We start from the raw sequence: 9,072 nt of genomic DNA on the forward strand, positions 1-9,072 counted from the left end.
ATTTAAAAGTGCCTACAGTCAGCCCAATTTTGTTATGTTAGGCCTTAGAAGACTGTCTGCCGTCACTCCTTCCACTAGACTTCCACTGACCATACACTGCTGCCCATGTACCCCTGGAACCAATTTAAAGTGCCTACAGCCAGCCCAATTTTGTTATGTTAGGCCTTGGAAGCCTGTCTGCGGTCACTCCTTCCACTAGACTTCCACTGACCAGACCACTGCTGCCCGTGTACCCCTGGAACCAATTTAAAAGTGCCTACAGCCAGCCCAAGTTTGTTATGTTAGGCCTTGGAAGCCTGTCTGCGGTCACTCCTTCCACTAGGCCTCCACTGACCACACCACTGCTGTCCGTGTACCCCTGGAACCAATTTAAAATTGCCTACAGCCATGTGTTATTATTTTAGGCCTTCGATGCCTGTCTGCGGTCACTCCTTCCACTAGGCCTCCACTGACCACACCACTGCTGTCCGTGTACCCCTGGAACCAATTTAAAATTGCCTACAGCCAGCCCAATTTTTTTATTTTAGGCCTTCGATGCCTGTCTGCGGTCCATTCTTTCAACTACTACTACACTGACCAGGTCACTGCTGCCCGTGTACCCCTGGAACCAATTTAAAATTGCCTACAGCCATGTGTTATTATTTTAGGCCTTCGATGCCTGTCTGCGGTCACTCCTTCCACTAGGCCTCCACTGACCACACCACTGCTGTCCGTGTACCCCTGGAACCAATTTAAAATTGCCTACAGCCAGCCCAATTTTTTTATTTTAGGCCTTCGATGCCTGTCTGCGGTCCATTCTTTCAACTACTACTACACTGACCAGGTCACTGCTGCCCGTGTACCCCTGGAACCAATGTAAAATTGCCTACAGCCATGTGTTATTATTTTAGGCCTTCGATGCCTGTCTGCGGTCACTCCTTCCACTAGGCCTCCACTGACCACACCACTGCTGCCCGTGTACCCCTGTAACCAATTTAAAATTGCCTACAGCCAGCCCAATTTTTTTATTTTAGGCCTTCGATGCCTGTCTGCGGTCCATTCTTTCAACTACTACTACACTGACCAGGTCACTGCTGCCCGTGTACCCCTGGAACCAATTTAAAATTGCCTACAGCCAGCCCAATTTTTTTATTTTAGGCCTTCGATGCCTGTCTGCGGTCCATTCTTTCAACTACTACTACACTGACCAGGTCACTGCTGCCCGTGTACCCCTGGAACCAATTTAAAAGTGCCTACAGCCAGCCCAAGTTTGTTATGTTAGGCCTTGGAAGCCTGTCTGCGGTCACTACTTCCACTAGACTTCCACTGACCAGACCACTGCTGCCCGTGTACCCCTGGAACCAATTTAAAAGTGCCTACAGCCAGCCCAAGTTTGTTATGTTAGGCCTTGGAAGCCTGTCTGCGGTCACTCCTTCCACTAGGCCTCCACTGACCACACCACTGCTGTCCGTGTACCCCTGGAACCAATTTAAAATTGCCTACAGCCATGTGTTATTATTTTAGGCCTTCGATGCCTGTCTGCGGTCACTCCTTCCACTAGGCCTCCACTGACCACACCACTGCTGTCCGTGTACCCCTGGAACCAATTTAAAATTGCCTACAGCCAGCCCAATTTTTTTATTTTAGGCCTTCGATGCCTGTCTGCGGTCCATTCTTTCAACTACTACTACACTGACCAGGTCACTGCTGCCCGTGTACCCCTGGAACCAATTTAAAATTGCCTACAGCCATGTGTTATTATTTTAGGCCTTCGATGCCTGTCTGCGGTCACTCCTTCCACTAGGCCTCCACTGACCACACCACTGCTGTCCGTGTACCCCTGGAACCAATTTAAAATTGCCTACAGCCATGTGTTTTTATTTTAGGCCTTCGATGCCTGTCTGCGGTCCATTCTTTCAACTACTACTACACTGACCAGGGCACTGCTGGCCGTGTTACCCTGGAACCAATTTAAAAGTGCCTACAGTCAGCCCAATTTTGTTATGTTAGGCCTTCGAAGACTGTCTGCCGTCACTCCTTCCACTAGACTTCCACTGACCATACACTGCTGCCCATGTACCCCTGGAACCAATTTAAAGTGCCTACAGCCAGCCCAATTTTGTTATGTTAGGCCTTCGAAGCCTGTCTGCGGTCACTCCTTCCACTAGACTTCCACTGACCAGACCACTGCTGCCCGTGTACCCCTGGAACCAATTTAAAAGTGCCTACAGCCAGCCCAAGTTTGTTATGTTAGGCCTTGGAAGCCTGTCTGCGGTCACTACTTCCACTAGACTTCCACTGACCAGACCACTGCTGCCCGTGTACCCCTGGAACCAATTTAAAAGTGCCTACAGCCAGCCCAAGTTTGTTATGTTAGGCCTTGGAAGCCTGTCTGCGGTCACTCCTTCCACTAGGCCTCCACTGACCACACCACTGCTGTCCGTGTACCCCTGGAACCAATTTAAAATTGCCTACAGCCATGTGTTATTATTTTAGGCCTTCGATGCCTGTCTGCGGTCACTCCTTCCACTAGGCCTCCACTGACCACACCACTGCTGCCCGTGTACCCCTGGAACTAATTTAAAATTGCCTACAGCCAGCCCAATTTTTTCATTTTAGGCCTTCGATGCCTGTCTGCGGTCCATTCTTTCAACTACTACTACACTGACCAGGTCACTGCTGCCCGTGTACCCCTGGAACCAATTTAAAATTGCCTACAGCCATGTGTTATTATTTTAGGCCTTCGATGCCTGTCTGCGGTCACTCCTTCCACTAGGCCTCCACTGACCACACCACTGCTGTCCGTGTACCCCTGGAACCAATTTAAAATTGCCTACAGCCATGTGTTATTATTTTAGGCCTTCGATGCCTGTCTGCGGTCCATTCTTTCAACTACTACTACACTGACCAGGGCACTGCTGGCCGTGTTACCCTGGAACCAATTTAAAAGTGCCTACAGTCAGCCCAATTTTGTTATGTTAGGCCTTGGAAGCCTGTCTGCGGTCACTCCTTCCACTAGGCCTCCACTGACCACACCACTGCTGTCCGTGTACCCCTGGAACCAATTTAAAATTGCCTACAGCCATGTGTTATTATTTTAGGCCTTCGATGCCTGTCTGCGGTCCATTCTTTCAACTACTACTACACTGACCAGGGCACTGCTGGCCGTGTTACCCTGGAACCAATTTAAAAGTGCCTACAGTCAGCCCAATTTTGTTATGTTAGGCCTTGGAAGCCTGTCTGCGGTCACTCCTTCCACTAGGCCTCCACTGACCACACCACTGCTGTCCGTGTACCCCTGGAACCAATTTAAAATTGCCTACAGCCATGTGTTATTATTTTAGGCCTTCGATGCCTGTCTGCGGTCCATTCTTTCAACTACTACTACACTGACCAGGGCACTGCTGGCCGTGTTACCCTGGAACCAATTTAAAAGTGCCTACAGTCAGCCCAATTTTGTTATGTTAGGCCTTCGAAGACTGTCTGCCGTCACTCCTTCCACTAGACTTCCACTGACCATACACTGCTGCCCATGTACCCCTGGAACCAATTTAAAGTGCCTACAGCCAGCCCAATTTTGTTATGTTAGGCCTTCGAAGCCTGTCTGCGGTCACTCCTTCCACTAGACTTCCACTGACCAGACCACTGCTGCCCGTGTACCCCTGGAACCAATTTAAAAGTGCCTACAGCCAGCCCAAGTTTGTTATGTTAGGCCTTGGAAGCCTGTCTGCGGTCACTCCTTCCACTAGACTTCCACTGACCAGACCACTGCTGCCCGTGTACCCCTGGAACCAATTTAAAAGTGCCTACAGCCAGCCCAAGTTTGTTATGTTAGGCCTTCGAAGCCTGTCTGCGGTCCATTCTTTCAACTACTACTACACTGACCAGGTCACTGCTGCCCGTGTACCCCTGGAACCAATTTAAAAGTGCCTACAGCCAGCCCAAGTTTGTTATGTTAGGCCTTGGAAGCCTGTCTGCGGTCACTCCTTCCACTAGACTTCCACTGACCAGACCACTGCTGCCCGTGTACCCCTGGAACCAATTTAAAAGTGCCTACAGCCAGCCCAATTTTTTTATTTTAGGCCTTCGATGCCTGTCTGCGGTCCATTCTTTCAACTACTACTACACTGACCAGGTCACTGCTGCCCGTGTACCCCTGGAACCAATTTAAAATTGCCTACAGCCATGTGTTATTATTTTAGGCCTTCGATGCCTGTCTGCGGTCACTCCTTCCACTAGGCCTCCACTGACCACACCACTGCTGTCCGTGTACCCCTGGAACCAATTTAAAATTGCCTACAGCCATGTGTTTTTATTTTAGGCCTTCGATGCCTGTCTGCGGTCCATTCTTTCAACTACTACTACACTGACCAGGGCACTGCTGGCCGTGTACCCCTGGAACCAACATCAGAAAATATAAAAATAAGTATTTTGCTTATAAAAAAGAAAATACTGGTGAGATATCAAATGCAGACATTTTAACATTAAAAACAAACACACAACTAAAATCTGGTACAGTACTAAAAATGGCCACCAGCTACAATTACTTTCTCCTGCAAGTAGTTAACTGAAAGTTTTTTTAAATTGAAAACACACATATGGCATCCACCGAGTGTTGTCCTGTCGCGTCTTCTTTATATTATTGCCGAGAAGATGCAAAATAATGAAAATAATAAAATCATTAATTACCAAAATAATAGAGAAAGTCAACACCACATTGCAAATAAACATTCATTCCAAATAAAGAAGCAGGGCGCGTCCGAGGGTGAGTATATACCTAATAAGAATCTAATCACCCTCGGACGCGCAATGCTTATTTCCAACAGCCTTCCTTCCTAAGAATCAGCCCTTCCGTCGTGTAGAGAGACGTTGTGTTACACTCCAAGGTGTTCCCCAGGTTGCCTTTCCTGAGCTTCGATCTTCCGGCTCTCGTTTAGTAGTTCTTGGAAACTACACTGCATTAGGCCTTCAAATTGGGTATGGGGTGTAGAGAGAGGGTGTGTTACACTCCAAGGTGTTCCCCAGGTTGCCTTTCCTGAGCTTCGATATTCCGGCTCTCGTTTAGTAGTTGTCGGAAACTACGCTGCATTAGGCCTACAAATTGGGTATGGGGTGTAGAGAGAGGGTTTGTTACACTCCAAGGTGTTCCCCAGGTTGCCTTTCCTGAGCTTCGATCTTCCGGCTCTCGTTTAGTAGTTGTTGGAAACTACGCTGCATTAGGCCTTCAAATTGGGTATGGGGTGTAGCGAGAGGGTGTGTTACACTCCAAGGTGTTCCCCAGGTTGCCTTTCCTGAGCTTCGATCTTCCGGCTCTCGTTTAGTAGTTCTTGGAAACTACACTGCATTAGACCTTCAAATTGGGTATGGGGTGTAGAGAGAGGGTGTGTTACACTCCAAGGTGTTCCCCAGGTTGCCTTTCCTGAGCTTCGAAATTCCGGCTCTCGTTTAGTAGTTGTTGGAAACTACACTGCATTAGGCCTACAAATTTGGTATGGGGGAAACATTGGCGCATCTGCGGTCCCTCCTTCCACTAGGCCTCCACTGACCTGTCTACTGCTGCCCGTGTACCCCTTGAACCAACATCATAAAATAAAAAAAAAAGGATTTTGCTTATAAAAAAGAAAATACTGGTGAGATATCAAATGCAGACATTTTGACATTAAAAACAAACAAACAGCTAAAATCTGGTACAGTACTAAAAATGGCCACCAGCTACAATTACTTTCTCCTGCAAGTAGTTAACTGAAAGGTTTTTTAAATTGAAAACACACATATGGCATCCACCGAGTGTTGTCCTGTCGCGTCTTCTTTATATTATTGCCGAGAAGATGCAAAATAATGAAAATAATAAAATCATTAATTACCAAAATAATAGAGAAAGTCAACACCACATTGCAAATAAACATTCATTCCAAATAAAGAAGCAGGGCGCGTCCGAGGGTGAGTATATACCTAATAAGAATCTAATCACCCTCGGACGCGCAATGCTTATTTCCAACAGCCTTCCTTCCTAAGAATCATCCCTTCCGTGGTGTAGAGAGACGTTGTGTTACACTCCAAGGTGTTCCCCAGGTTGCCTTTCCTGAGCTTCGATCTACCGGCTCTCGTTTAGTAGTTGTTGGATACTACGCTGCATTAGGCCTTCAAATTGGGTATGGGGTGTAGAGAGATGGTGTGTTCCACTCCAAGGTGTTCCCCAGGTTGCCTTTCCTGAGCTTCGATCTTCCGGCTCTCGTTTAGTAGTTCTTGGAAACTACACTGCATTAGGCCTTCAAATTGGGTATGGGGTGTAGAGAGAGGGTGTGTTACACTCCAAGGTGTTCCCCAGGTTGCCTTTCCTGAGCTTCGATATTCCGGCTCTCGTTTAGTAGTTATCGGAAACTACGCTGCATTAGGCCTACAAATTGGGTATGGGGTGTAGAGAGAGGGTGTGTTACACTCCAAGGTGTTCCCCAGGTTGCCTTTCCTGAGCTTCGATATTCCGGCTCTCGTTTAGTAGTTGTCGGAAACTACGCTGCATTAGGCCTACAAATTGGGTATGGGGTGTAGAGAGAGGGTTTGTTACACTCCAAGGTGTTCCCCAGGTTGCCTTTCCTGAGCTTCGATCTTCCGGCTCTCGTTTAGTAGTTGTTGGAAACTACGCTGCATTAGGCCTTCAAATTGGGTATGGGGTGTAGCGAGAGGGTGTGTTACACTCCAAGGTGTTCCCCAGGTTGCCTTTCCTGAGCTTCGATCTTCCGGCTCTCGTTTAGTAGTTCTTGGAAACTACACTGCATTAGACCTTCAAATTGGGTATGGGGTGTAGAGAGAGGGTGTGTTACACTCCAAGGTGTTCCCCAGGTTGCCTTTCCTGAGCTTCGAAATTCCGGCTCTCGTTTAGTAGTTGTTGGAAACTACACTGCATTAGGCCTTCAAATTGGGTATGGGGTGTAGAGAGAGGGTGTGTTACACTCCAAGGTGTTCCCCAGGTTGCCTTTCCTGAGCTTCGATATTCCGGCTCTCGTTTAGTAGTTATCGGAAACTACGCTGCATTAGGCCTACAAATTGGGTATGGGGTGTAGAGAGAGGGTGTGTTACACTCCAAGGTGTTCCCCAGGTTGCCTTTCCTGAGCTTCGATATTCCGGCTCTCGTTTAGTAGTTGTCGGAAACTACGCTGCATTAGGCCTACAAATTGGGTATGGGGTGTAGAGAGAGGGTTTGTTACACTCCAAGGTGTTCCCCAGGTTGCCTTTCCTGAGCTTCGATCTTCCGGCTCTCGTTTAGTAGTTGTTGGAAACTACGCTGCATTAGGCCTTCAAATTGGGTATGGGGTGTAGCGAGAGGGTGTGTTACACTCCAAGGTGTTCCCCAGGTTGCCTTTCCTGAGCTTCGATCTTCCGGCTCTCGTTTAGTAGTTCTTGGAAACTACACTGCATTAGACCTTCAAATTGGGTATGGGGTGTAGAGAGAGGGTGTGTTACACTCCAAGGTGTTCCCCAGGTTGCCTTTCCTGAGCTTCGAAATTCCGGCTCTCGTTTAGTAGTTGTTGGAAACTACACTGCATTAGGCCTACAAATTTGGTATGGGGGAAACATTGGCGCATCTGCGGTCCCTCCTTCCTCTAGGCCTCCACTGACCTGTCTACTGCTGCCCGTGTTCCCCTGGAACCAATTTTAAATTGCCTACAGGCAGCCCAATTTATTATGTTAGGGCTTCGAAGCCTGTCTGCGGTCCCTCCTTCCACTAGGCCTCCACTGACCTGTCTACTGCTGCCCGTGTACCCCTTGAACCAACATCATAAAATAAAAAAAAAAGGATTTTGCTTATAAAAAAGAAAATACTGGTGAGATATCAAATGCAGACATTTTGACATTAAAAACAAACAAACAGCTAAAATCTGGTACAGTACTAAAAATGGCCACCAGCTACAATTACTTTCTCCTGCAAGTAGTTAACTGAAAGGTTTTTTAAATTGAAAACACACATATGGCATCCACCGAGTGTTGTCCTGTCGCGTCTTCTTTATATTATTGCCGAGAAGATGCAAAATAATGAAAATAATAAAATCATTAATTACCAAAATAATAGAGAAAGTCAACACCACATTGCAAATAAACATTCATTCCAAATAAAGAAGCAGGGCGCGTCCGAGGGTGAGTATATACCTAATAAGAATCTAATCACCCTCGGACGCGCAATGCTTATTTCCAACAGCCTTCCTTCCTAAGAATCAGCCCTTCCGTCGTGTAGAGAGACGTTGTGTTACACTCCAAGGTGTTCCCCAGGTTGCCTTTCCTGAGCTTCGATCTTCCGGCTCTCGTTTAGTAGTTCTTGGAAACTACACTGCATTAGACCTTCAAATTGGGTATGGGGTGTAGAGAGAGGGTGTGTTACACTCTAAGGTGTTCCCCAGGTTTCCTTGCCATTGCTTCGGTCTTCCGACTCTCGTTTAGTAGTTGTAGAAAAGTACACTGCATTAGGCCATACAAAATGGGTATGGGGTGGAGAGAGATGGTGTGTTACACTCCAAGGTGTTCCCCAGGTTGCCTTTCCTGAGCTTCTATCTTCAGGCTCTCATTAAATTGTGGTTAAATGGAACAACTGCATTTGGCGTACTAGTTGGTTTGGGGCCTACTATCGGTGTCTGCCACTCCTTGCTGTTCTCCTCCACTGAACAAAGCTGTGCCGCCTGTTTACTACGGTTGCCAATTTTGAACTGCATTTCGACTACTTACTGATTTGGCCCTACTCTCTGTGTCAGCCTCTCATTCCAGTTGTCCTCCACTGCAATGCCCCCTGGTTATTCCTGTGTTACCAATTTTGAACTGCATTTAGCCCACTTTCTTCTTTGGGCCTATATCTGTGTTTCCACTTCATCGTGCCCATTGCCCAGCCAGTGATAGATGAGTCTGCTGGTACATTGACCCATAACGCAACATTCCCCGTGCACGCTACACAACAACATTGTGACCCTGCTGAAAGTCAGGTTGCTCTTCCCGCATACCATACCACCTTACACGGGGACAAAGAGGAAGGTGCAGATGAAAGTGCAGGTTCCTTCATCAGGTGGGGGGAGGAATACTAGTTGGCGACGTCACTGGCACAGGGCCTCT

The sequence above is a fragment of the Ranitomeya imitator genome, chromosome 5 (assembly GCF_032444005.1).
Source record: "Ranitomeya imitator isolate aRanImi1 chromosome 5, aRanImi1.pri, whole genome shotgun sequence".
In the NCBI taxonomy this organism is placed as follows: domain Eukaryota; kingdom Metazoa; phylum Chordata; class Amphibia; order Anura; family Dendrobatidae; genus Ranitomeya; species Ranitomeya imitator.